The sequence below is a fragment of the Nerophis ophidion genome, linkage group LG12 (assembly GCF_033978795.1).
Source record: "Nerophis ophidion isolate RoL-2023_Sa linkage group LG12, RoL_Noph_v1.0, whole genome shotgun sequence".
In the NCBI taxonomy this organism is placed as follows: Eukaryota; Metazoa; Chordata; class Actinopteri; order Syngnathiformes; family Syngnathidae; genus Nerophis; species Nerophis ophidion.
Genome location: NC_084622.1, coordinates 19221471 through 19248801, shown reverse-complemented (window position 1 = coordinate 19248801; position 27331 = coordinate 19221471). Strand labels below are relative to the sequence as shown.

General features: G+C 42.3%; 1 long non-coding RNA gene across 2 annotated transcripts; it reads right to left on the bottom strand.

The window, feature by feature from the left end:
* Window positions 1–8569: 8569 nt before the first annotated feature.
* LOC133563786 (uncharacterized) lies at window positions 8570–26210 on the bottom strand. 2 transcript variants are annotated; one of them, XR_009809107.1, is made up of 3 exons: window positions 25996–26210; window positions 14698–14903; window positions 8570–10660 (listed from the first exon to the last, which is right to left on the bottom strand). It is a non-coding gene; the product is annotated as an uncharacterized LOC133563786 (long non-coding RNA). The 2 variants fall into 2 exon arrangements; XR_009809108.1 differs by lacking the exon at window positions 25996–26210 and adding an exon at window positions 20933–21054.
* Between the last annotated feature and the right edge of the window lie 1121 nt (window positions 26211–27331).

The following is a 27331-nucleotide window of genomic DNA, read 5'->3' as shown; positions in this document are numbered from 1 at the left end:
TTTAGAATTTGATGCCAGCAACACGTGACAAAGAAGTTGGGAAAGGTGGCAATAAATACTGATAAAGTTGAGGAATGCTCATCAAACACTTATTTGGAACCACCCACAGGTGTGCAAGCTAATTGGGAACAGGTGGGTGCCATGATTGGCTATAAAAACAGCTTCCCAAAAAATGCTCAGTATTTCACAAGAAAGGATGGGGCAAGGTACACCCCTTTGTCCACAACTGCGTGAGCAAATAGTCAAACAGTTTAAGAACCACGTTTCTCGAAGTGCATTCAAAATCCAGTCATGACATTTCCTCGCTCCAAAATATTCCCAAGTCAACTTTATTATAAGAAAAGTAAAGAGTTTGGGAACAACAGCAACTCAGCCACCAAGTGGTAGGCCAGGTAAACTGACAGAGAGGTCAGCATAGTGCAAAGACTTTCTGCACAGTCACTTGCTACACAGCTCCAAACTTCATGTATTAATGTAGTCTGTATTTGAAGGGACAATGCACAGAAACATTAAGCTCAAAGACAGAGATGTTTTGTACCAGATTATAGCTAAATAGTTCATTTCCATTTGCAGTCCCTGGCTACCTAAATTAAAGGGATACAAAAATCATGCAATAAAATTATGACGATAAAATCATACCATATCATGTAATCAAATTAAGAAAAGTCATAAAATGCCCTTTCATGGACACATACTTAATGTACAAGACAACCATTCCTCATTTACTTCATCACACAAAGACAATAGATACTCTTGTTCACATCTGTCATCGTTTATAATAAAAAAAAACAGGATTTTAACAGACACATCTCACATTTTACAACAAAAATGCTGTCATGGATAAATATAAGTTGATCCGTCAAACATAGTGGCCACCTTACTGACCGTGTGAGCAGCTTTGATTGCTCCAAAGCCACGTTTTAACTTCAATTGTAAATGAAGAGTAAACTGTAAAACTTTTCAAGTTTGTTGTGAGGTCATTCCATTCCTTCATGGCTTTGTATGAAAAGGCTGATTGTGCAAAAATGTAACCTTCCAATTAGCCCACGTACAGTACGCAGAGTGCTTCATGAAACGGGTTTCCATGGCCGTGCAACCGAATCCAAGCCATACATCACCAAGTGCAACACAAAGCGTGGGATGCAGTGGTGTAAAGCACGTCACCACTGGACTCTAGAGCATTGGAAACTCCTTCTCTGGACTGATGAATCACACTTTTACATCTGGCAATCTGATGGACCAGTCTGGGTTTGGAAGTTGCCAGGAGAACGCTACATTTCGGACTACAATGTGCCGAGTGTGAAAATTGGTGGAGGAGGAATTATGATGCGGGGTTGTTTTTCAGGAGGTGGGCTTGGCGTCTTTGTTTCTGTGAAAGGAACTTTGAATGCTCCAGGATACCAAAACATTTTGGACAATTCCATGGGATGGCACTTCAACTTCATATGTGAATTCAAGCTGCAAGCAGCGATGGACTGAACCGAGTATATATAGAAGTGGCTGAGGAGAGGGAAGTCTGGGCTTCCCAGATATAAGTTAGAACAACACACTACATTGTAATATATTGTAGTTTTTACCTTCCATAACGTGTCTAATGACAGATACAAGTTAGAACTACTTTGTACCATAAATGTTGTAGTTTTTACCTTCCATAACGTGTCTACTGACGTTACCGTAGCATAAAGAGTGCAGATGGCCTTAAAACTCCACAACAGCCAGGCACCATATGAAAGTACCCAAAATAAACACTCGACATACAAAGAAACTCAATCGGAGCAGAAACATAGGAGGAAACGAGAGTAAAACCCGATGCTAACCACCCATTGAAAATACATGGGTACGGCTAGTAGCTACTATTAGCAAACAGATAGACTTACCAACTCGGCGTAATATCTTAACATCGACACACTCTCTCGTCGCAACTCGGCCCTGATGATCGGCACCTATAAGTTTACGATTAGTTGTAAAATGTTGGACGGTTGTTTTTACGATATGCAGGCAAACGACAACTTCAAAACATACCGGCTTAGCTAGGGCACCAGGCAGTCATCTTGATATAGACGATCACAGCCCCTCCCTCACGAATGTTGGTGCGTGCGCACCAGCAGCAGACGGTATGGAAAAAAAAAGTAAAAAAACCCCGTCTCCCTCACATCTTTGAAATGGTTTTCAGCGCAGCAGTTCTTTGAAGGCTGATAAAATCAAAACCGTAGCAGTAATTAAAACTCTTTCATCAACTTTTATTCAGAAGGGTTCAATCTCTCTCCTGTGGTAGTTTGAAGCCGACACGACAAACACACTCAGAGGAGATAATGTTTGAAAAAGGTGATCAGTTTTTACAAAACTTTTGTTTTGAAGGGGGAATTGCAAACTTCCTGTTGATTTTTACTGAGGGTTGTCAATATATATGAAATGTAGGTCTAAGTGAGACCTACATAGCAGTTTTTGTTTCATGTCTCTACAACATTCCTACTGGAAGTTACAGGCAGTTTTGTCTGTGTTTTCTTCCTAGGAGCAGTTTTGTCTGTGTCTTATTCCTAGGGGGCGCTAGAGCGCGATTTTTAGTTTTGGGTTAGGTTTTTTTAATAAAACGCGATGTTTGCCAGTCCTGATGTGTGTGTCCAGTTTGGTGAGTTTTGAAGCACGTTAACGGGGTCAAATTACAGCTCAAAGAGGCACAGGTGAGTGTTTTTACAAAACTTTTGTTTTGAAGGGGGAATTGCAAACTTACTGTTGATTTTTGAAGGATGTCAGTGTATGAAATCTAGGTCTAAGTGAGACAGACATAGGGGTATTTGTTTAGTGTCGCTACGGCATTCCTACTGGAAGTTACAGGCACTTTTGTCTGTGTTTTCTTCCTAGGGGGCGATAGAGCGCAATTTTTAGTTTTGGGGTTAAGTTTTTTGATTAAATCTCAATGTTCGTCTGTCCTGATGTGTGTGTAAAATTTGGTGAGTTTTGAAGCATGTTAAGGGGGTCAAATTACAGCTCAAAGCTGCGGAATAATAATAAAGAAAGAATAAAACGCTAGAAATTCAATACGGTCCTTTGTCCCGAAGGGACATTCGGTCCCTAATAAAGGCAGATGGCCAAATACTTTAGGCAATATAGTATGTATTGGGGTAAAAACAGCCCCATCTACTGGACCCAGTGGGGCACTGCCCTGCCTGCCTCGAGTCACCGGTCAAGAAGTTGCCCTGACTGCCAATCAGCAGCACAAATGTTGCATTTATAAATATAGAGCAAACGCTGCTGGAAAGAAAAAGTATAAATAAACCACAGAGAGGTGAACCATAACAAATAAATAAAAAGATATTTTCTTCCACAAGATGGATCATTAGAAGTATGGAGGCGTAAGGAAAACAGATGTGTGAACGTATTTTTGGGTCGTTTTGTAGCCGCTGGCAACGACCGGGCGATTACAGAAAATGCTTGTATTTGTGTTTGCATGCTTGTGTAACTCTGTGTGTGCGCGCATGTGTGTGTGAGTGTGTGTGTGTGCGCGCGCGTGTGTGTTTGTGTGTGTGTGTGTGTGTGTGTGTGTCTGCGTGTGTGTGTGTGTGTGTGTGTGTGTGTGTGTGTAAGTGTCGCGTGTGTGTGGCCGCACTCGCCCAGGCTGATCTTGGCCCTCCACCGCCGCCGTCTGCAAAGAAACAGCTGGAGGCAAAGCCAACACGGCTCTCTCGCTCGGGAGCACGGTCGGCCCGCCGGCGGCGACAGATTCCAGAACTTTCCATGGTGCCGCGTCGCCATGCCAACGGCTCTTGGCACGGGGCGGGCCGTCCTGACGGGCGCACCTGGCCCACCGAGAGTCTGCTGTCAGCGTGTGATGAACAGGTCGCTCGCACGCCAAGTGTTTTGAAGGCGAAGCAGAGAGAGCGGCGTGTGCCTCCCACTCGGCAACATGGAAATAGATAAAGATTTGTTGTCGTCTTGACAAGGCCGGACGCAATTTATGGGAGACTTTTACGCGGCCCCAAAGTGACGCCATGGATCAAATGATCGCCTGACGTGGGCGAGGCTCCACACTGGAGAAAAGTCCCTGAACAAGTCCCAACTCTTCTAGGTGGAGAGGAGCAGACAGTTTGCGGTCTTCTTCTCATCCAAACAAGGCTTCTGGTGCTGATCCATTTTCACAAAGTCTATAAACTGGACCAGCTGAGTTCATGGCAGTCAGAGATTGAAACACTTGACGCTAAATGGATCTCTCAAGATGTAGCGAGCACGCTCACATTGAAGTCTCCGGGATGGAATGAGACCCCGCCATAGTTTATTGGAAGCATGTCGCCCAAAACCAATTTTGATGCTGGACACCCGCCGTGTTGTGTGTCTGTACCCCTAATGCCCATGAGCTTTATTTGTCCACACCATCACGTGGATGGTGGAGGGTGTGTCAGTCCATCACCATTTGTCTATACCAGGGGTGTCCATCACGTGGATGGTGGAGGGTGTGTCAGTCCATCACCATTTGTCTATACCAGGGGTGTCCATCACGTGGATGGTGGAGGGTGTGTCAGTCCATCACCATTTGTCTATACCAGGGGTGTCCATCACGTGGATGGTGGAGGGTGTGTCAGTCCATCACCATTTGTCTATACCAGGGGTGTCCATCACGTGGATGGTGGAGGTTGTGTCAGTCCATCACCATTTGTCTATACCAGGGGTGTCCATCACGTGGATGGTGGAGGGTGTGTCAGTCCATCACCATTTGTCTATACCAGGGGTGTCCATCACGTGGATGGTGGAAGGTGTGTCAGTCCATCACCATTTGTCTATACCAGGGGTGTCCATCACGTGGATGGTGGAGGGTGTGTCAGTCCATCACCATTTGTCTATACCAGGGGTGTCCATCACGTGGATGGTGGAGGGTGTGTCAGTCCATCACCATTTGTCTATACCAGGTGTGTCCATCACGTGGATGGTGGAGAGTGTGTCAGTCCATCACCATTTGTCTATACCAGGTGTGTCCATCACGTGGATGGTGGAGAGTGTGTCAGTCCATCACCATTTCTCTATACCAGGGGTGTCAATCATGTGGATGGTGGAGGGTGTGTCAGTCCATCACCATTTTTCTATACCAGGGGTGTCCATCACGTGGATGGTGGAGGGTGTGTCAGTCCATCACCATTTGTCTATACCAGGGGTGTCAATCATGTGGATGGTGGAGGGTGTGTCAGTCCATCACCATTTGTCTATACCAGGGGTGTCCATCACGTGGATGGTGGAGGGTGTGTCAGTCCATCACCATTTGTCTATACCAGGGGTGTCAATCTTGTGGATGGTGGAGGGTGTGTCAGTCCATCACCACTTGTCTATACCAGGGGTGTCCTTCACATGGATGGTGGAGGGTGTGTCAGTCCATCACCATTCTTCTATACCAGGGGTGTCAATCATGTGGATGGTGGAGGGTGTGTCAGTCCATCACCACTTGTCTATACCAGGGGCGTGCATCATGTGGATGGTGGAGGGTGTGTCAGTCCATCACCACTTGTCTATATCAGGGGTGTCCATCACATGGATGGTGGAGGGTGTGTCAGTCCATCACCATTTGTCTATACCAGGGGTGTCCATCACGTGGATGGTGGAGGGTGTGTCAGTCCATCACCATTTGTCTATACCAGGGGTGTCAATCATGTGGATGGTGGAGGGTGTGTCAGTCCATCACCAGCCAGGCAGTAAAAAAAATGGAGCTAGAAATGAGTGATCATCAATCTTCAGGAAGACTTTGGTCACTTGATTGACATTCACGCTACCCGAGGGTCTTGTGAGATGACGTTGGCTGCTGCCACTTCATTATTAAGTAAAAACGACCGACAGGAAAGGCCAGAAACACTTTTTCTTTCAACAGACTCTTGCAAAACTCTAAAGACCGACTGCACAGTTCCTGTCTTCACAATAAAAGCCCTGCTTCATCCTGCCTGCGCTAACAAAATAAAGAAAAAATAAGAAATCTAGAAAATTATGGAGTTTGTGTTAGGGAACCACATGGCTGCCGTTGCGTTACCCTGAGATGCAAGAACCAGAAGAGCAGAGAGTAGTTATGAGTTTTAATCTCATGAAAAAATTAGAAAATAAAGCAGTCTTGCATAGATGTTCCAAACATAGGTTTTATCATCGAGCACTGAGGAGCGCTCGAGACAAAGTATAAATATCAATCAATCAATCAATGTTTATTTATATAGCCCCAAATCACAAATGTCTCAAAGGACTGCACAAATCATTACGACTACAACATCCTCGGAAGAACCCACAAAAGGGCAAGGAAAACTCACACCCAGTGGGCAGGGAGAATTCACATCCAGTGGGACGCCAGTGACAATGCTGACTATGAGAAACCTTGGAGAGGACCTCAGATGTGGGCAACCCCCCCTCTCTAGGGGACCGAAAGGAATGGATGTCGAGCGGGTCTAACATGATACTGTGAAAGTTCAATCCATAGTGGCTCCAACACAGCCGCGAGAGTTCAGTTCAAGCGGATCCAAGACCGCAGCGAGAGTCCCGTCCACAGGAAACCATCTCAAGCGGATCAGCAGCGTATAAACGTCCCCAACCGATACAGGCGAGCGGTCCATCCTGGGTCCCGACGAGCGGTCCATCCTGGGTCTCGACTCTGGACAGCCAGTACTTCATCCATGGTCATCGGACCGGACCCCCTCCACAAGGGAGGGGGGGACATAGGAGAAAGAAAAGAAGCGGCAGATCAACTGGTCTAAAAAGGAGGTCTATTTAAAGGCTAGAGTATACAGATGAGTTTTAAGGTGAGACTTAAATGCTTCGACTGAGGTAGCATCTCGAACTGTTACCGGGAGGGCATTCCAGAGTACTGGAGCCCGAACGGAAAACGCTCTATAGCCCGCAGACTTTTTTTGGGCTCTAGGAATCACTAATAAGCCGGAGTCTTTTGAACGCAGATTTCTTGCCGGGACATACGGTACAATATAATCGGCAAGATAGGCTGGAGCTAGACCGTGTAGTATTTTATACGTAAGTAGTAAAACCTTAAAGTCACATCTTAAGTGCACAGGAAGCCAGTGCAGGTGAGCCAGTACAGGCGTAATATGATCAAACTTTCTTGTTCTTGTCAAAAGTCTAGCAGCCGCATTTTTTACCAACTGTAATCTTTTAATGCTAGACATGGGGAGACCCGAAAATAATACGTTATAGTAATCGAGACGAGACGTAACAAACGCATGGATAATGATCTCGGCGTCTTTAGTGGACAAAATGGAGCGAATTTTAGCGATATTACGGAGATGAAAGAAGGCCGTTTTAGTAACGCTTTTAATGTGTGACTCAAAGGAGAGAGTTGGGTCGAAGATAATACCCAGATTTTTTACAGAGTCACCTTGTTTTATTATTTGGTTGTCAAATGTTAAAGTTGTATTATTAAATAGAGGTCGGTGTCTAGCAGGACCGATAATCAGCATTTCCGTTTTTTTGGCATTAACTTGCAAAAAGTTAGCGGACATCCATTGTTTAATTTCATTAAGACACGCTTCCAACTGACTACAGTCCGGCGTGTTGGTCAGCTTTAGGGGCATGTAGAGTTGGGTGTCATCAGCATAACAGTGAAAGCTAATACTGTATTTGAACACATGTTGATTGGCAGCCGGTGTGGACCGGCTGCCAATCAACGGCAGTTGAGGAAAAAAACAATGCTCAGTGGAACAAACGAGAAAAACAACAAAGTAAGAGCACTGACAGGAAGTGCATACAAAAACACGGAAACAAACAGAAATGAAGTGACAGATCGTCACAGTTTGCCGCCAATTTCTTGTAAAGTGTATAAAAAGGAATATGGAAGCTGGACTAACTTTCATGTGGTATTGGACAGAAAGGAGGACTTTTTTTCTCCTTCTTTTGAAAAAGTGGAGGTTCTCATCGCTACTGTCTGATTCCAATCAATGCAAGTCATCACCATCACAGCAACTTATATTCTTGTCTTCATGGAAGAAACATGTTTGTATTATCATTAAACACATTTTACTTGTTAACATACATATATATATATATATATATATATATATATATATATATATATATATATATATATATATATATATATATATATACACACATCATTTATATTTATTTATTTCTTTTGCCGGTTTTGGTGTTAAAGGTGAAATACAAGCATGTTTTTTATTATCATTAAACACATCTAACTTATGAAAAAAAACAGCAAAAAAAAAAAATTAAAAAAAAAAATATATATATATATATATATATATATATATATATAATTTCTATTTATTTATTTTGACGGTTTTGTTTACATGTTAAACGTAAAATACAAGCATGTTTAACATTCCTTTCTTCCATGAAGACAAGAATATAAGTTGCTGTGATGGTGATGACCTGCATTGATTGGAATCAGACTTTAGTGATGATAACCTCTACTTTTTCAAATGGAGGAGAAAAAAAAGTCCTCCTTTCTGTCCAATACCACATGAAAGTTTTTCCAGCTTCCATAGTCCTTTTTATACACTTTACAAGAAATACATTGGCGGGAAACTTCCTAACTTGCTAGCTTTCTGAGACTCTTATTTTGATAGCGCAGGCAGGCAGAAGAAGTGCTTTTATTGTGAAGACAGGAACTGTGCAGTTTAAGTTTTTTTTTTAATTCTTTTGCAATGAAAAGTGATTCTGGCCTTCCTGTCGGTCGTTTTTTCTTAATAATGATGTGGCAGCAGCCAGCGTCATCTCACAAGACCCTCGGGTGGCGTGAATGTCAATCAAGTGATGAAATTAATGTCAGAGTGAAGATTGATGATCCATCCATCTATTTTTTTACTGCCTGGCTGGCGATGGACTGACACACCCTCCACCATCCACGTGATGGACACTCCTGGTATAGACAAATGGTGATGGACTGACACACCCTCCACCATCCACCTAATGGTGATGGACTGACACACCCTCCACCCTCCACCTAATGGTGATGGACTGACACACCCTCCACCATCCACCTAATGGTGATGGACTGACACACCCTCCACCATCCACCTAATGGTGATGGACTGACACACCCTCCACCATCCACCTAATGGTGATGGACTGACACACCCTCCACCATCCACCTAATGGTGATGGACTGACACACCCTCCACCCTCCACCTAATGGTGATGGACTGACACACCCTCCACCATCCACCTAATGGTGATGGACTGACACACCCTCCACCCTCCACCTAATGGTGATGTACTGACACACCCTCCACCATCCACGTGATGGACACTCCTGGTATAGACAAATGGTGATGGACTGACACACCCTCCACCATCCACCTAATGGTGATGGACTGACACACCCTCCACCAGCCACCTAATGGTGATGGACTGACACACCCTCCACCATCCACCTAATGGTGATGGACTGACACACCCTCCACCATCCACCTAATGGTGATGGACTGACACACCCTCCACCCTCCACCTAATGGTGATGGACTGACACACCATCCACCATCCACCTAATGGTGATGGACTGACACACCCTCCACCATCCACGTGATGGTGATGGACTGACACACCCTCCACCATCCACCTAATGGTGATGGACTGACACACCCTCCACCAGCCACCTAATGGTGATGGACTGACACACCCTCCACCATCCACCTAATGGTGATGGACTGACACACCCTCCACCCTCCACCTAATGGTGATGGACTGACACACCATCCACCATCCACCTAATGGTGATGGACTGACACACCCTCCACCATCCACGTGATGGTGATGGACTGACACACCCTCCACCATCCACCCCTGGTCTAGAAAGTCCCTGTTGGCCAATGAAAGGGTCGTCCTTGCAAGTGCCCCACCATTAGTAGAACTCCACCCTCTCTGGCTCACCACCTTGTCAAGTGGTTTCATTGGCGGAGGACATGTTCCCAAGTCAGTTATGACTCGCCAGTCTAACTCAATTACTCGGGGAAAAAAGAGACACTTAAAGGGGAAAAATAAGAGGTTATGCACGTCGTAAAAATGCACATTTTGCCCTGGTGTATCTTGGCTGGCCGTCTTCGCGAGAAGCCAAACTTTATTGCCGTTGGAGTGAGAAGTTGTAATTTCTGAAGTGGCGCGTGTATTTCTTTCTCCGCGGCGCTCGCCACCCGCCATATCTGCTTACATGCGAGCACGCCTGGGAAAGGTGGAGGCTGGGTGGGAAAAAGCCATTTTTGTGCGCACGGATGGACCTCCGGCCTGTTGAACAGTTTGCTGAAGAACACAGAGGGCCTTCTTGTGTTGTGAGAGTGATCAGGTGTTGCACTCTGTCTGCCAGGAAGGAAGTCCTTATTCATGCCCAGGACAAGACCTCAGGCATGCTCGCCCAAACACACACACACACACACACACACACACACACACACACACACACACACACACACACGCACACGCCATGCTCTGATTGGACACAAACATGCGGAGTTGTTCCAATAAATCCATAGACATCTTTTATGGTCATCTCCATGGTTGCATATATCCAGTAACGTGAGGGCTGCAGCACCTGAAGTAATAATCTTTTGGAAAAGGACATGCATTATGTAAAGTGTCTGTGGCTTCATTCTTTGCACTTTGTCATACTTTTGGGCTGCAGTCATCTCCCATTCTTGACTTTTTCCATCCGAATGGTGAGTTGGCCGCTCAGCTTCTCCTTGAGGAGCCCAGACAGAAGAGGAAAAAACAAAACTTAAACATATATATATATATATATATATATATTATAGGCCACTTCTGTGCAAGTGACTTGGAATTTCATTCCACAATATCATCGTTGTAAATGTCAACAATTGGCACTTCAATAGAATCTGTACATTATTTATGCACTTTGAAGAGCCAAAAACTGAAATGCTGACAGGAATAAAAGATGATGTACTGTATATTTGTTGCAAATGATGATTCCACTTCCGTACATTCTAACACAGTCGTCTACTGTGATAGGTGAATTTCACAAAATAGGGTTTTTAAAGGGGAACATTATCACCAGACCTATGTAAGCGTCAATATATACCTTGATGGTGCAGTAAAAAGACCATCTATTTTTTTTAACCGATTTCCGAACTCTAAATGGGTGAATTTTGGCAAATTAAACGCCTTTCTGTTTATCGCTCTGGAGGTGATGACGTCAGAATGTGACGTCGCCGAGGTAATACAGCCGCCATTTTCATTTTCAACCCATTGTAAACATTGGGTCTCAGCTCTGTTATTTTCCGTTTTTTCGACTATTTTTTGGAACCTTGGCGACATCATGCCTCATCGGTGTGTTGTCGGAGGGTGTAACAACACTAACAGGGAGGGATTCAAGGTGCACCACTGGCCCGAAGATGCGAAAGTGTCTGCCGCCAGACCCCCATTGAATGTACCAAAGTGTCTCCACATTTTACCGGCGTTGACAGACATGGCACAGAGATGTATGGATAACCTGCAGATGCATTTGCAATGGTAAAGTCAACGAAATCACAAAGGTGAGTTTTGTTGATGTTGACTTATGTGCTAATCAGACATATTTGGTCGCGGCGTGACTGCCAGCTAATCGATGCTAACATGCTACACTAATCGACGCTAACATGCTATTTACCGGCGGTGCTAAAGCAAACATAGCACAGAGATGTATCGATAACCTGCGGATGCATTTGTAACGATAAAGTCACAGAAATCACAAAGGTGAGTTTTGTTGATGTTGACTGCCAGCTAATCGATGCTAACATGCTATGCTAATGGACGCTAACATGCTATTTACCGGCGGTGCTAAAGCAGACATAGCACAGAGATGTATGGATAACCTGCAGATGCATTTGCAACTATATTACGTTTCCTTCCACCCACATTTAATGCGAAAAAAAAAACGATTACCAATCGACGGATTTAAGTTGCTCCAGTGTCACAAGATGCGAAAGTCCTGATCGTTTGGTCCGCATATTTTACCGGCGATTCTAACGCAGCTATTCGGCCATGCTATGGCTATGAATAGCGTCAATAGCTATTCGCTCAATACCTTCAGTTTCTTCTTCAATACTTTCATACTCCAACCATCTGTTTCAATACATGCGTAATCTGTTGAATCGCTAAAGCCGCTGAAATCCGAGTCTGAATCCGAGCTAATGTCGCTATATCTTGCTGTGCTATTTGCCATTGTTTGTTTACATTGGCAGCACTGTATGACATCACAGGGAAATGGATAGTGGCATCGCAAATAGCGAAAATCAAGCACTTTAAAGCTTTATTGAGGGATATTCGGAGACCGGTAAAATTTTGAAAAAAACTTCAAAAAATACAACATGCCACTGGGAATTGATTTTTATTGTTTTTGACCCTTTTGAAATTGTGATAGTGTTCCTCTTTAATAAATAAATTCAATATTTTCATAGTTTAGGAATACAAACCGTTTACGGCCTTCTAAACAATATTCAAACTTTATTAAAGCCCTGAGGACATTAAATAACACCTCTACTGTGAGCTCTGCACCTGATTTACAAAATATAGTCGATAAAATATTAGAAAATAGAACCGTTTTTTTTAACCACGGTGCCAGGGCCGCCAGAATGATCTGTTTCTCAAGACTACTCAGTTGTAACACACTTTTCCACCACTTGTGGCAGTAATGACAATATTAAACAAATAGAAGAAGTCTGGAGTTAAAGTCATAGAAAAGTGCCTAAGCGCAAAATATGACTAATTAGGTATTTTTATTTGCACTTAAATTATAATGACTTATCATTAATTGAGTTAGAATGTATTTATTTTACCATTGTACAATTGTGTGTGCTTTTTGTTCATCGTTTTTCACCAGTCCCTTCTTTTGCAGTATATTTGATTCTCCTTTGTGATGAACACGTGGTTTTATATCATTGGACAAGCTTTATCCTGTAGGTTGGATATAATGATTAAATACCATTTAAATCAAGAGTAAGAATATTAATTCAGGGTTGATATTTGCATTAGCGTCTGTCGTGGAAAAGTTGGAGGTCATAAAGTTTAAAGGCCTACTGAAAGCCACTACTAGCGACCACGCGGTCGGATAGTTTATATATCAATGATGAAATATTAACTTTGCAACACATGCCAATACGGCCGCTTTAGTTTACTAAATTGCAATTTGAAATTTCCCGTCGCGGAATGATGACGCGTATGTTGACGCGTGTTTGTGATGTTATTGGTTGGAGCGGACATATTAGCCTAGCACCACACACGGCTAAAAGTCGTCTCTTTTCATCGCATAATTACACAGTAATTTGGTCATCTGTGTTGCTGAATCTTTCGCAATTTGTTCAATGAATAATGGAGACTATAAAGAAGAATGCTGTCGGTGGAAAGCGGTGGATTGCAGCTGCCTTTAGCACCGAGACACAGCCGGTGTTTCCTTGTTTGTTGTGAAACTTTAACACAGAGCGGTCAAGCGAACATGTTTCTCTACGTCAACCAGCAGGTTTTTGGATGGGAAAATTACCGGAGACTTCAGTGGATTATGGAACCTTCTCCTGTAGCTGTCAAAAAGGCATCTGTGATCTTGGCTCCTCCATTGGCTTCTCTCTGAGACACTGGCGTTCACCTCAGCCATCCGACTTTCAGGTATGACTTTACTCATCTAATCTCACTAAAACACTAGTAACACAATAAGCAGATAAGGGATTTTCCAGAATTATCCAAGTAAATGTGTCTAATTACATCTGAAACACTACCACTGCCACTGCCCGGAGCTGTCGCTTTTTTCTTTTTTTTTTTTAGTGCTTCACTCTAAATTTCCTTATCCACGAATCTTTCATCCTCGCTCAAATTAATGGGGAAATTGTCGCTTTCTTTGTCCGAATCGCTCTCGCTGCTGGTGGCCATGATTGTAAACAATGTTCAGATGTGAGGAGCTCCACAAACCGTGACGTCACGTGCACATCGTCTGCTACTTCCGGTACAGGTAAGGCTTTTTTATTAGAGACCAAAAGTTGCAAACTTTATCGTCGATATACTAAATACTTTCAGCAAAAATATGGCAATATTGCGAAATGATCAAGTATGACACATAGAATGGACCTGCTATCCCCGTTTAAATAAAAACATCTCATTTCAGTAGGCCTTTAGGAACCCTCGATCTAAGACATAAATAAGATGCACTGTTCAGTACTATATATATATATATATATATATATATATATATATATATATATATATATGCATTTACATATGTATATATATATACATATGTACAGGTATATATATATACATATACTTTATTGCCGTTGGAGTGAGAAGTTGTAATTTCTGAAGTGGCGCGTGTCTTTCTTCTTATATATATATATATATATATATATATATATATATATATATATATATATATATATATATATATATATGTGTGTGTGTGTGTGTGTGTGTGTATGTGTGACTATCCGTGGTAGTTTAATTTTAACTGTAGTGTAATGCCAGCAGCTAAAAGCAACTGCATGAGAAGGTATACTCCAATATCACCATATAGTCAATTTCTATATCACACAGAGACAAACCTGCGATACATCCAGTATATTCCATAAATCACCCAGCCCTACCCGGATGACATTCTGGCCAAATAAGCTGCATTTGTGTGGAAATATTGCGTTAAATTCATTTAAAGCAAGTAATAACCTGTGATTCATCCAGACTGAAAAGTGTGATTAAAAAAAGAACCACGTGACAGCACTAATAAGCTCAGGTGTCCCGCACCTGTTGCAACGTGGTCCAGTCATGATCCCCTGGTTGTGGAGTGTTGTCTGCACGCCACCACGGCCTCACTTTGCTGTCCTCTTCAGCCACGTGTTCCTTCCTTGCCTGGTAGGAAGGACCCAAGCTGTCCAAGGAGAACAGGGAGTGGTCAAGTCCATCCAGGATTTATCTCCGGCGTCCACAAGGTCAACAATGAGGTGAGGCGCCTTAAAAAAGGTGATGATTGATGCATTTAAAACACAACATTATTTTTGGCCACCCTCGCCCCGTTCCAAACTTTTCCCTTTTCATGAAGAGGGGCAGTCATGCCAACACATCACACCTCCACGGCCACTTCACTCCCGCCTTTAACACGCAACTTTAAAGGGGCCACAACAGCTCTGCCCCCCCCCACAATCCATGGAAACCACAAGGCTGCTCTCCTTGGGGACAGTGTAACATAAACATAGTCAGCGAGCCTCCGTCCTTCCAAAACCACCCACATGAGAAAGAGGATCTGCTGTATGAATCACAGTCGCTTTAGAATAATAATAATCATCTACAATTAGTTTTATCTACAACTAATGATTGTTTTAATAGTCGATTAGTCAACGATTATCTTAACGATTAGTCGACTCATCAGATAAGAAATTGTACGCATTTTAATTGGCTCTAATTTTAATCTACTTGGTATCGGAATGATACCTAAATGTGTGGTATCATCCAAAACTAATGTCAAGTATCAAAGAAGAGAAGAATTAGTGATTATTACATTTGAACAGAAGTAAGTAAGCATATATTAACAGTAAATGAACTAGTGGATGAATAATCCATTTTTACAGTTTGTCCCTCATAATGTGCATAAAATAATAGGTGTATAAATGACACATTATTTTACTGCAGACTAATTAGGAGTCTTTGTTTGTTTACTTACTACTAAAAGACAAGTTGCCTACCGTATTTCCTTGAATTGCCGCCGGGGCGCTAATTATTTTAAAACCTCTTCTCACTCCGGCACTTACCAAAGGCATGCGGTAAATTTAGGCTTGCGCTTATAAATTTGAGTGTGATGTAAGGATACCATCATGAAAAGCACATTTAATAAAAAAACGTTATTATGGTCTTACCTTTACTTATAAATGAACTCCATGCTCAGCTCCTTCTGATCAAAAGCATCGATAACTTGTTTATTGAAGCCTTCCTTATCTTTCTTCAGTTTTAAGTCTTTCCGTCTCGATGAGATCTTCCTTTATTACCTCCTGCGTCGATTGAAAGTCCAGTTTGGAAAAATGTTTTATTTTAGATATGTAATCCTCCATGTTAAAAGTGCAAGCGAGAGGAAATAATAAAGGATCGCTGCTCACTCTTGCTGCTTGTTGTCACTTCTTCTGCAGCCGAGTAGTCGCAAGAAGGCTCACTAGCGCCCTCTACCACCAGGAGGCGGGAGTCATTTAATGACTCATATTTGACACATGCAGCTACGGTATATTAATAAAACATAGCTGCTTACTGTTCTTTTGAGCATATTCAATAGCCAAGCTAAGCCTTAAATCATGGGTGTCAAACTCTGGCCCCGTGTAGTTTAATTTGGCCCTTGAGGCAATATTAAATTAACATTATAGCTGGCCCGCCGTTTTGCACAGCAGCGGTGCCGCTGTAACGCTGCAACTTCTCACACTTGCCAATCCTCCCCAATTTCAGTGCCCCTCCCAAAAATCTCCCGGGGCGAGCATTCTCCCGATTTCCACCGGGACATCAATATTGAGGCCGTGCCTTAAAGGCACTGCCTTTAGCATTCTTTACAACCTGCCGCCACGTCTGCATTTCCTCCATACAAACAGCGTGCTGGCCCACTCGCATAATATATGCAGCTATTACACACATAAGTGAATGCAAGGCATACTTGGTTAACAGCAATACAGGTCACACTAAGGGTGGCCGTATAAACAACTTTAACACTGTTACAAATATGCACCACACTGTGAGCTCACACCAAACAAGAATCACAAACACATTTCGGGAGAACATCTGCACTGTAACATAACATAAACACAACAGAACAAATACCCAGGACTCCTTGCAGCACTAACTCTTTCGGGACGCTACAATATATTTTGATATTTACCTCAGAAGGCTGCAAATAGAAAAGAGGCATTAAATGTGTATTTAAATTTTATTTGATATGCCATTGATATTTTTTAATTATCATTATTATTTGAAACTCGATTTTGCATGTCACTATAAAGTTATATAAGCCTTGCTTGTTCAATATTCAATGCAAAACTTGTTTGGGTCCCTATTAAAAGGTTAATTTGTTCAACCTTGGCCCGCGGCTTTATTCAGTTTTAAATTTTGGCCCACTCTGTATTTGAGTTTGACACCCCTGCCTTAAATCGTACTGAATAGCTTTTAATCTTCTGATGACAGGTGAAGTGTCACTCATGACGAGACGAGTTTGACCCGGCGTAAATTCTAGACATGCGCTAATAAAAATAATATTTTGCAAAACGAGTTTGACCCGGCGTTAATTCTAGGCAGGCGCATACAAGAAAATACGGTAATATGTTCAACATTTTATTTGAGGACTAAAAGCAATAATAAACATATGTTTCATGTACACTAACATTTGTTGTTGCAATAAAGACATTAAGGACATTTTTTGTGGTCCCCTTTATTTAGAAAAGTCTGGGAACGTATTGGTTCCGGTACCAAAGTATTGGTATGGGGACAACTCTCCATGTTATCACTGGCTTGTTTTTGTGAGGTCCCCACTTCCACGGGAGTGATGACGTCACGACTATCGTCCACAAACATCATTGTCAACAATGTGGACAATTGCAGCAAACTTGAAAAGGTTAATCCCACTTTTCTGCGCGGGCGTGCGGTGGGCAATGAAAGGCGGGCCTGTGAGACGCCGCACAAGAAGCAAACACTTTCCTCGCTGGCGACGGGATGCAGATTGAAGAAAACGTCGTGAGCAAAATGAAAATCCGTCTTCACGGACTCGGAGTGTTGGCAAAGCGCAGGCAGACAGAAAACAAGCGGGCTGGCCCGAGCCCGTGTTTGACTTCGACTCAGTGTTGATTTATCTGCAGCCCAGACTGTGTAATCCAATGTCTAATGGACTCACTGTTCATTAGTCAATTAACACATTTCAACCTTTACATCATCCAGCATGTGTTTCCAATTCACGCCAGCGAGGCTGCGCTCATAAGGGCGGGGATATTTTTCAGCGTCCTGACAAATAGTGTAGTGTTACGCTGCGCCTTGGTCGAGCCGCGGGTCAGCGTGAGAACGACGCGGAGAAGTGACGAACGCCACGGGCCAACCTTGCCAAAACAAAAAGAGCTCACAAATTGCGACGTCTGAGCCACGAATATTGAAGCATATTTTTGTCCGGTGAAAAGAAAGTTTGCACATGGGACAGAAGAAAAATACATATTGTATTCATGATAAATAAAATACAAATATTGTTTCCATGTATTTTGAATAGTGATGTTATTGTGGTTGAACCTACAGTAGATCAGGGGTCAGCAACCCAAAATGTTGAAAGAGACATATTGGACTAAAAATCAAAAAACTAATCTGTCTGGAGCCGCAAAACAAATTTAAAAGCCATATTACATACAGATAGTGTGTCATGAGATATAAATTGAATTAAGAGGACTTAAAGGAAACCAAATGAGCTCAAATATAGCTACAATTGAGGCATAATGATGCAATATGTACATACAGCTAGCCTAAATAGCATGTTAGCATCAATTAGCTTGCAGTGACCAAATATGTCTGATTAGCACTCCACACAAGTCAATAACATCAACAAAACTCACCTTTGTGCATTCATGCACAACGTTAAAAGTTTGGTGGACAAAATGAGACAGAAAAAGAAGTGGCATAAAACACGTCCTAGAAAGTCGGAGAACGTTGTACATGTAAACCAGGGGTGTCCAAAGTGCGGCCCGCAGGTCAATTTTTAACGGCATCACGGCACATTTTAAAAATAAAATGGAAAAAAATGAAAACATAAAAAGTGGTATAAAAGAGCAAATGTAAAATGTAACAGGAACATTTTGCAATGTTTACTCTAATAACACAAAGCTGCCATGCAGGCTGTTTCTTTCTTTCAAAGATAATGAGTGAATCAAAATCAATATCATTCTGAATTATTGACCAATTCAAGGCTCCAACTACGTCACATTAAATATTCCACTTTGACATATTTTTGTGGGCAAATGTTGGATATTTAGTATTTGCCATATAAAAAACTGAGCTGTTTTTTTTTTCAAAGAAGGGTGTAAAACGAACAAACAAACAACATAAACTACAAAACAACTTATAATTGACGAATAAATCTGACGTTTATCTCGAGACCATTGTGTTAAATGTAAACAGTAAAAAAGAAATTATAATTTATTTTTTAACACTTTAATGAGTAGGACCCCTTTGGATCAGTGTGAATTGTTTTTAAGTGTCATTGCACAAAAAATAATAGTGAATTAAAATCAATGGGGTTATGAGTTGTTGACCTTTTTACGACTCCAGTTATTATATTATCTCAAACATTCTACTTAAAAATTTTATTGGGTGAAAATATTGCATATTTTGTGTTTTTTTCCATTAAAAAGCATGGTTTTCTTTGACAAAAATAGCATACAACTTAAAGCTGTAAAAACGTCATATTGACAGGTAGACCTAATGTTGATCTAGAGATTTAAAACTTGAATAATAATAACAATAATAATACTGAATAATGACACATTTTAAAAATTTTATTTTTACCAAAACCCTTTGGGGTCCCCGGGATCAAGCCTAAATGGAGGCCTAAATGTATATTTTGTATACATATATTGTATTGGTTTTTAAAATAAATGGCCCCCGCTTGCTTTTATTTTTCAGTGTGCGGCCCTCAGTGGAAAAAGTTTGGACACCCCTGATGTAAACAAACCACGGTGAGTCCAAAGACTGTCAGAATGAGTAGGACAAAATGGCGCTCGCCAAATACTGGAATCAGTGAAGTATGTTTAATACAAATAGTGTGCTTTATAACAATTAGGGAGGTTTGTGTCATGTTTGTCCTACTGCAGAAACCATATTAAAACAAAAAATATATTTTTTCCCTTCATCTTTTTCCATTTTTCATCCATTTTTGAAAAAGCTCCAGAGAGCTACTAGGGCGGCGCTAAAGAGCCGCATGCCGACCCCGACAGTAGATGGAAGAGAGAGCTTCAATATTTTGGTAAGATTTGTTTTATAAAAATTGTACACATTTTTTCATACGCCTAAAATTAGAGATGTCCGATAATGGCTTTTTTGCCGATAGCCGACATTGTCCAACTCTTTATTATGGCAAAAATGCCAACATGGCGCTGCCATATTTAGGGGCCGATGTCCCTTTGGGACAGAGGACCCTATTGTATTTCTAAGGTTTTATTATTATTATTATTATTTCGCCTCTCCGAACTGTAATTTGACCCCCTTAACATGCTTTAAAACTCACCAAATTTAATACACACATCAGGACAGGCGAACATTGTAATCTAATAAAAAAATTAACCCAAAAAATCAAAATTGCACTCTAGCGCCCCCAGGAAAAACACAGACAAAAATGTCATAGCGACATGAAACAAAAACCTCTATGTAGGTCTAACTTAGACCTAGATTTCATAAACTGACTTCCTTCAGCAAAAATCAAAATCAAAATGTCAAAAACCCCTTAAAAACAAAAGTTTCCTAAAAAATGTAATTTTTGCCTCTTTGAGCTGTGATTTGACCCTTTTAAAATGCTTCAAAATGTGACGCTTGGCTGGCATCGTTATGCGGGTGGTGCTCTTCCAGGATGCAGCTCGGGCACGGACACAGCGTACGGTAAGAAATAACAAATTATTAACAAATAAAACAGACTAGGGAACAGATAAACTGGTACTTGGCAAAACAGGCAAAACAAAGCGCTAGCATGTGAGATAGAAAAACACAAAAGGCTAAGCGTGGAAGCTAGCGAGTCCAGATACAGAAAACCGAGTCGTCACTTGTGAAACACAAACAGTATGTAAAACAAACTACGAGGAGAGGATGAGTGAATGGAAAAGGCAGGCTTAAATACAGAAGTAAACAATTACCAACAGGTGCGCGTCAGGAAACAAGTAGCAGGTGGAACTAATCAGAAAATATGGTAACAGAACAAACAAGGAAGTGCAAAAACAAACTCAAAATCCAAATAACAAATGATCCGGGTAGCGGATCATGACACAAAACTCACCAAAGTGGACACACACATCAGGACTGGCGAAAATTGCGATCTAATTAAAAAATCTAACCCCAAAACTCATGGATGGACAAAAGGCTTGTCTATTCAGCTATTCTGGTCCCAGCAACTCAACCCAGAGTAAGAGGAAGTGGAAGTTTGAAGCTTCCTGGAGTAGCCCGATCTGCGTATCTGGCAACCTCAGTCAGGGAGAGAGGGGGAGGGGACTGCAGAATCTTGACCGTGATTGCAGTACCACTACTGGCCACATGATTACATATGGCTCCTTTAAGCTCGTGAGACGAGGTCCATTGACTTACCATCCTGTCAAACTAATCAACTTTTTTCAACTTGCATGCTGGCTTATTCTCAGTCTTTCTATTCTCTGGCAGACCTTTATGTCAGCTTTTATTCATGGCCTGGAGAAGGTGCACAGTGTTTTCCAGAAGCCCAAACACGTCAGTCGCCTAAGCGGGTGGCCCACGTTGGACGCGGGACAAATGCGCCCAAAGCGGCGTCCAGCTTAGAGCGTCCCTGCTGCCAAACTCCCGACAGTCTGTCCCGGGGACGACCGGACCGCGCTCCATTTCAAATAACCTGGGGATAAACAAATATAGGCCCTAAGTTGACTGGGCTGTAATTGGTCAGGAAACCGGCAGAGACGAGCTCATTTCGAGTCAACGGGTCAGCTCGGAGCCGCTGAAGTGCATTTGGCACGCAGGAACCTTTTGCAAAGACCAAGTGAAGCCTTTTCTTCACTGCTGAGATATTCGCTGAAATGTCTCAGGTATATCGGGGGGAGGGTGTTTTTTTTTTGCAGTGGAAACAAAACGTGTGTCGGAGCGTGTCGTCGTTAAATATATAGTGCGCAGTTAAATATAGAAAGTGTTTATACTGTAGGTGATGTAAGACGACTCAAAAGAAAACAAGGGAAATTCTGATAATATTAGTTTCTGCATGGTGGCTTGCAGACACACACACACACACACACACACACACACACACACACACACACACACACACACACACACACACACACACACACACACACACACACACACACACACACACACACACACAGCGGTTAGCCCGGCCTACCTTGTTGACCACCAGCTCAGCTGTGGTTACACGCCGGACGCAAAGCACTCATTAATGATTTGAGGCCGCTCTTAACTGGTGTAAACAAACAGAGCGCGGCGGCCATCATTACCGTAACGCCACACACGCGTGCGGCCTCCTCAATCAGCCCCTCTATTGATTTGTCAGCTTTCTTCCCAAAAAAAGTCTCCCAACTTGAGGCCGTGTGAAAAACCTCAGCGCCTGTCAGGCGTGTAAAGTCGAGGACGGCGAGCGCGCTGCCTGGTGGCACCGTCCAAACACTTCAACCTGCCGGCGGGGGTGGACAGCGGCGTGCGGTCAGTGTGTTCCACGGGCCACGCCACGGTAATCGCCGCAAGCCACAGAGGCGTAAAAGACCACAGTGGGGTTTTCAGGTCTCTTGTAAAGTCCCATCTGGAGCCGAGAGCTGCACAGAGATGTCTTTTTACGTGTGGAACTTGGCAGCCCGGCTGAGGTTTATGCTAATGTCTCGGCCGATGGGTCGGGGGCATCGCTGGTGGCTGTGTGGGGGTTTTCACCAGACATCCAGCTGGCGGGGGTCTTGCCTTTGAGGTCAGCTAAACCAGAGGTGGGGGCACCTTTACGCTTTGGTCAACAGGCCCAAATCTTGCTTTTTACTCGCTGCAGGCTCCACTGACTACACTTACCCTATTTCCTTGAGATGCCGCCGGGGCGCTAATGAATTTAAAACCTCTTCTCACTCCGGCACTTACCAAAGGCATGCGGTAAATTTAGACTTGCGCTTATAAATTTGAGTGTGATGTAGGGATACCATCATGAAAAGCACATTTGATAAAAAAAACATTATTATGGTCTTATCTTTCCTTCTAAATGAAGTCCATGCGCAGCTCCTTCTAAACAAAAGCATCGATAACTTGTTTATAGAAGTCTTCCTTACCTTTCTTCAGTTTTAAAAGTATCTCTGTCTCGATGGAGATCTTCCTTTATTACCTCCTGCCTCGATTGAAATTCCTGTTTAGAAAACTGTTTTATTTTAGAGCTGTAATCCTCCATGTTAAAAGTGCAAGCGAGAGGAAAAAATAAACACACGCTGCTCACTCTTGCTGCTTGTTGTCACTTCTTCTGCATCAGAGTAGTCGCAAGCAGGCTCACTAGCACCCTCTACCATCCGGAGGCGGGAGTCATTTAATGACTCATATTTGACACACGCAGCTACAGTATATTGATAAAACATAGCTGCTTACTGTTCTTTTTAGCATATTCAATAGCTTGGACCCTAAATCCTACTGAATAGCTCTCAAAGTGGAACATTATCACAATTTCAGAAGGGTTAAAACCAATAAAAATCAGTTCCCTCTGGCTTATTTTATTTTTGAAAGTTTTTTTTTAATTTTACCCATCACGCAATATCCCGAAAAACGGCTTTATAGTGCCTGTTATATACACCCGTCTATTTTTCTGTGACGTCACAGCGTGACATCACCACAAACAAACATGGCGGATAGCACAGAAAGGTATAGCATAGTAGTTTGGATTCAGACTCAAATTTCAGCGGGGCAAGCGATTCAACAGATAACGCATGTATTGAAACGGATGGTTGGAGTGTGGAGGCATATAGCGAAAACTAAATTGAAGAAGAAACTGAAGCTATTGAGCCATATCACGACAGACAGCGGCACGGGAGGAAGCGAGGACGAATTCCGCGATCACCTTCTAACCAATGATTGGTATGTGTTTGTTTGGCATTAAATGTGGGTGGAGGGAAAGGCTGGATGCAAATATAGCTACAAATGAGGCATAATGATGCAATATGTACATACAGCTAGCCTAAATAGTATGTTAGCATCGATTAGCTGGCAGTCATGCCGTGAGCAAATATGTCTGATTAGCACATAAGTCAATAACATCAACAAAACTCACCCTTGTGATTTTGTTGACTTTATTGTTGGAAATGCATCTGCTTTGAGTGTCGCAGGATATCCGCACATCTTTGTGCCATCTCTGTCGTAGAATCGCTATCGTCAGTAAAGTATTCGAGGGACTTTCGCATCTTTTGACCACTGGTGCAACTTGAATCCGTCGATTGGTATGTGTTTGTTTGGCATTAAATGTGGGTGGAGGGAAAGGCTGGATGCAAATATAGCTACAAATGAGGCATAACGATGCAATATGTACATACAACTAGCCTAAATAGCATGCTAGCATCGATTAGCATGCCGTGACCATTGATATGTCTGATTAGCACACTCCACGTAAGTCAACTTGAATCCATCCCTGTTGGTGTTGTTACACCCTCCAACAACACACCGACGAGGCATGATGTCTCCAAGGTACGGAAAACAGTCGAAAAAAACAGAAAATAACAGAGCTGATTCGACTTGGTGCGTGTAATGTGTTTGAGAAAATGGCGGATTGCTTCCTGTTGTGACATCACGGGTGAAAGGTCGTTGCTCCGACAGTCGAACAATTGAAAGGCGTTTCAATCGCCAAATTCACCCTTTTAGAGTTCTGAAATCGGTTAAAAAAATATATGGTCTTTTTTCTGCAACATCAAGGTATATATTGACGCTTACATAGGTCTGCTGATAATGTTCCCCTTTAATCTTCTTCCCTTTATGCGGTTTCAAATGATTGAAATCAGCCTCCTCTATTTTGAAAACGATGACAGGTGAAATGTCACTCGTGACGTGACGAGTTTGACCCGGCGGAAATCGGAGGCATATGCAAATTATTTTGGGAAACGAGTTTGACCCGGCGTTAATCCTGAGCCGGCGGTAATGCTAAGCGTGCGCTAGTTATTTTGCGAAACGAGTTTCTAGACAGTAATTCTAGACAGGCGCATACTATATACCCGGCGGCAATTCAAGGAAATACAGTACTCTGTGTGTGTGCGCTGCCCAACATGCTCCTCTGCTGGTAAAACCAACAATGTCACCATGTGACGACGCGCCGTCAAGCCTGTAAAACATAAAATATGGCCAACTGGTGCTTTTCAGTTTGCCATGAATTGATTAACGTGGACCCCGACTTAAACAAGTTGAAAAACTTATTCGGGTGTTACCATTTAGTGGTCAATTGCACGGAATATGTACTGTACTGTGCAATCTACTAATAAAAGTATCAATCCATCAATCAATCAATCAATTCAAGCGGAGTATAGTTGTAACGATTGCTGGGCATAGTGATGCCGGTTCGTTCTTCCAAGAATGCAGTCGGGCTTGAACACAGCGTAAAGGTAAGAAATGAAGATTTATTGAACAGATAAAACAGACTATGAACAGAAGAACTGGTAATAGGCAGAAAAAAACAAAAGCGCTAGCATGGGAGTTAGGGAAATAACTGACAATCTTGCACAAAGCACAAAAAGCAAAACAAAAACTACTAGCATGAGAGATAGAGGAAAACGAATGCATAGCGCGAAAGCTAGCAAGTAGAAACATGGAAATAGGAATCGTTACTGAAGTGAAACAAACTGCGTGAAACACTTACTAGGATGCGAGAATGAATGAACAGAAAAGACCGGCCTAAATAAGGGTGGTGATTAACAAAACAGGTGTGCATCTGGGAACCACGACAGGTGAAACTAATGTGAAACCATGGAAACCAGATAAAACAGGAACTATGGAAGTCAAACAACAGAATGTGATACAAAAACGGAACAAATCCAGAATATGCAATGATCCGGGCAGCGGATCATAACAATAGTAGCGTTTTTTGACTCATTAGTACTGCAATGCTATACCACTTGTAGTACTGGTATAGCAAAGTCTGTCCATAATATGGGAGAAGTAATACACACTTTGTGTAGCAGATGAGCTGAAAAGGGGCAGAGGTAGGTGGCGCCCTGGAGCAAAAGAAAACTTCTACTTCTCCAGCTTGAAAAGTCTCCCGCTGAGAGGCCGTGCCAAGCTGGAATCATTTCATCTTAGAAACATATTTCAGCAGCAAAATGTGCATTGGCAGATATTTCCTGTCTGAAAAATAATGATTTAATGTACCTGCACTGGAGACGGAGTCTGGACAACAGGCTTTTGTCCCGCTCGGACCTCCCCGACTCTCTGTCTCCGGCAGCCTGACATTTATGCTTAGCAGGAAAAAAAAAAGCTGGGTTGTAAATAAGGAAGTGAGCCTTTGAGGAGGACGATCATATATCAGCAACATCTTGGAGGTGAAGACGTGCGTAAGAGGGAGGCCGTGTTTGGCTAACCCTGAACAGGAGTTAGCTAATGCCAGGAAGTGCGCTTGCTTGCTACAAGCTGCATGCACAACTTTCCACGCAGCTGAAGAAAAATCTGGCTGGCAGCAAAAGTGAAAGTGAGATTTATGAAGGCAATATTTGATACGGCTATAAATACAAGCTTCATCACCACAAACTACAAGAGCATATTCGATTATTTTCCTAATATCTGTCATCTCAGTCGTGAATTTTATTATCAGGGCTCAACAACTTGTACATAGGGTTCTTGACTGCGCCACAGTTATGAGACACAAAAATGAAACTCGTACATAATTTTCTCCTTTGAAAAAATAAAATCTACTTCGTAGATTATTTTTACCTTTCTTCCATCACCTCATCCTTGTTCCAAATCCTGCTGATGTGTGTGAATACTAATAAAGTTATATTTATTTCATCTTAACATCATTGTTAAAACCTTCATTAGGTTTTTGACTTATGGGAATAACATATCTGGACTATAACATAACTAATACCGCCCCTCAAGCACACATGTATATGTAGATATATATATATATATATATATATATATATATATATATATATATATATATATATATACTTGCAGTGTGTACATTGTACATATTACACATTGTAATGAAGGTGTATGTTACTACATGATATATATACTTGCAGTGTGTATATCAGAGGTCACCCGTAAGGACCAGACGAGTTGCCCGCTGGCCTGTTCTAAAAATAGCTCAAATAGCAGCACTTACCAGTGAGCTTGTCAGAGTTATTTGGTGTCGAACCTCAAGATGCAGAGACGGAGGCAGGCATAGCATATGAAAACATGATTTGATTAAAATAAAAACAAGAACAAACAAAAAGCATGCACATGGGCGGATATAACAAACTAAGGTCTATGAACAAACTAATCGGAAGCAGGGAACAAAAAACAGTAAGCTACAAAACATCTACCAAATATAGCTTACCGCTACGCTGCATTCACACGACCAGTAGGAATGACAAGTAGAAAATGACATTGACACGACAATAATTCAGCTCTGACTGGAGGAGAAAACAGGTCTTAAATAGTGGCTGGCTGATTGATCCCAGGTGTGGCCAGGTGCCAATCAGCCACAGCTGAGGGGACACAG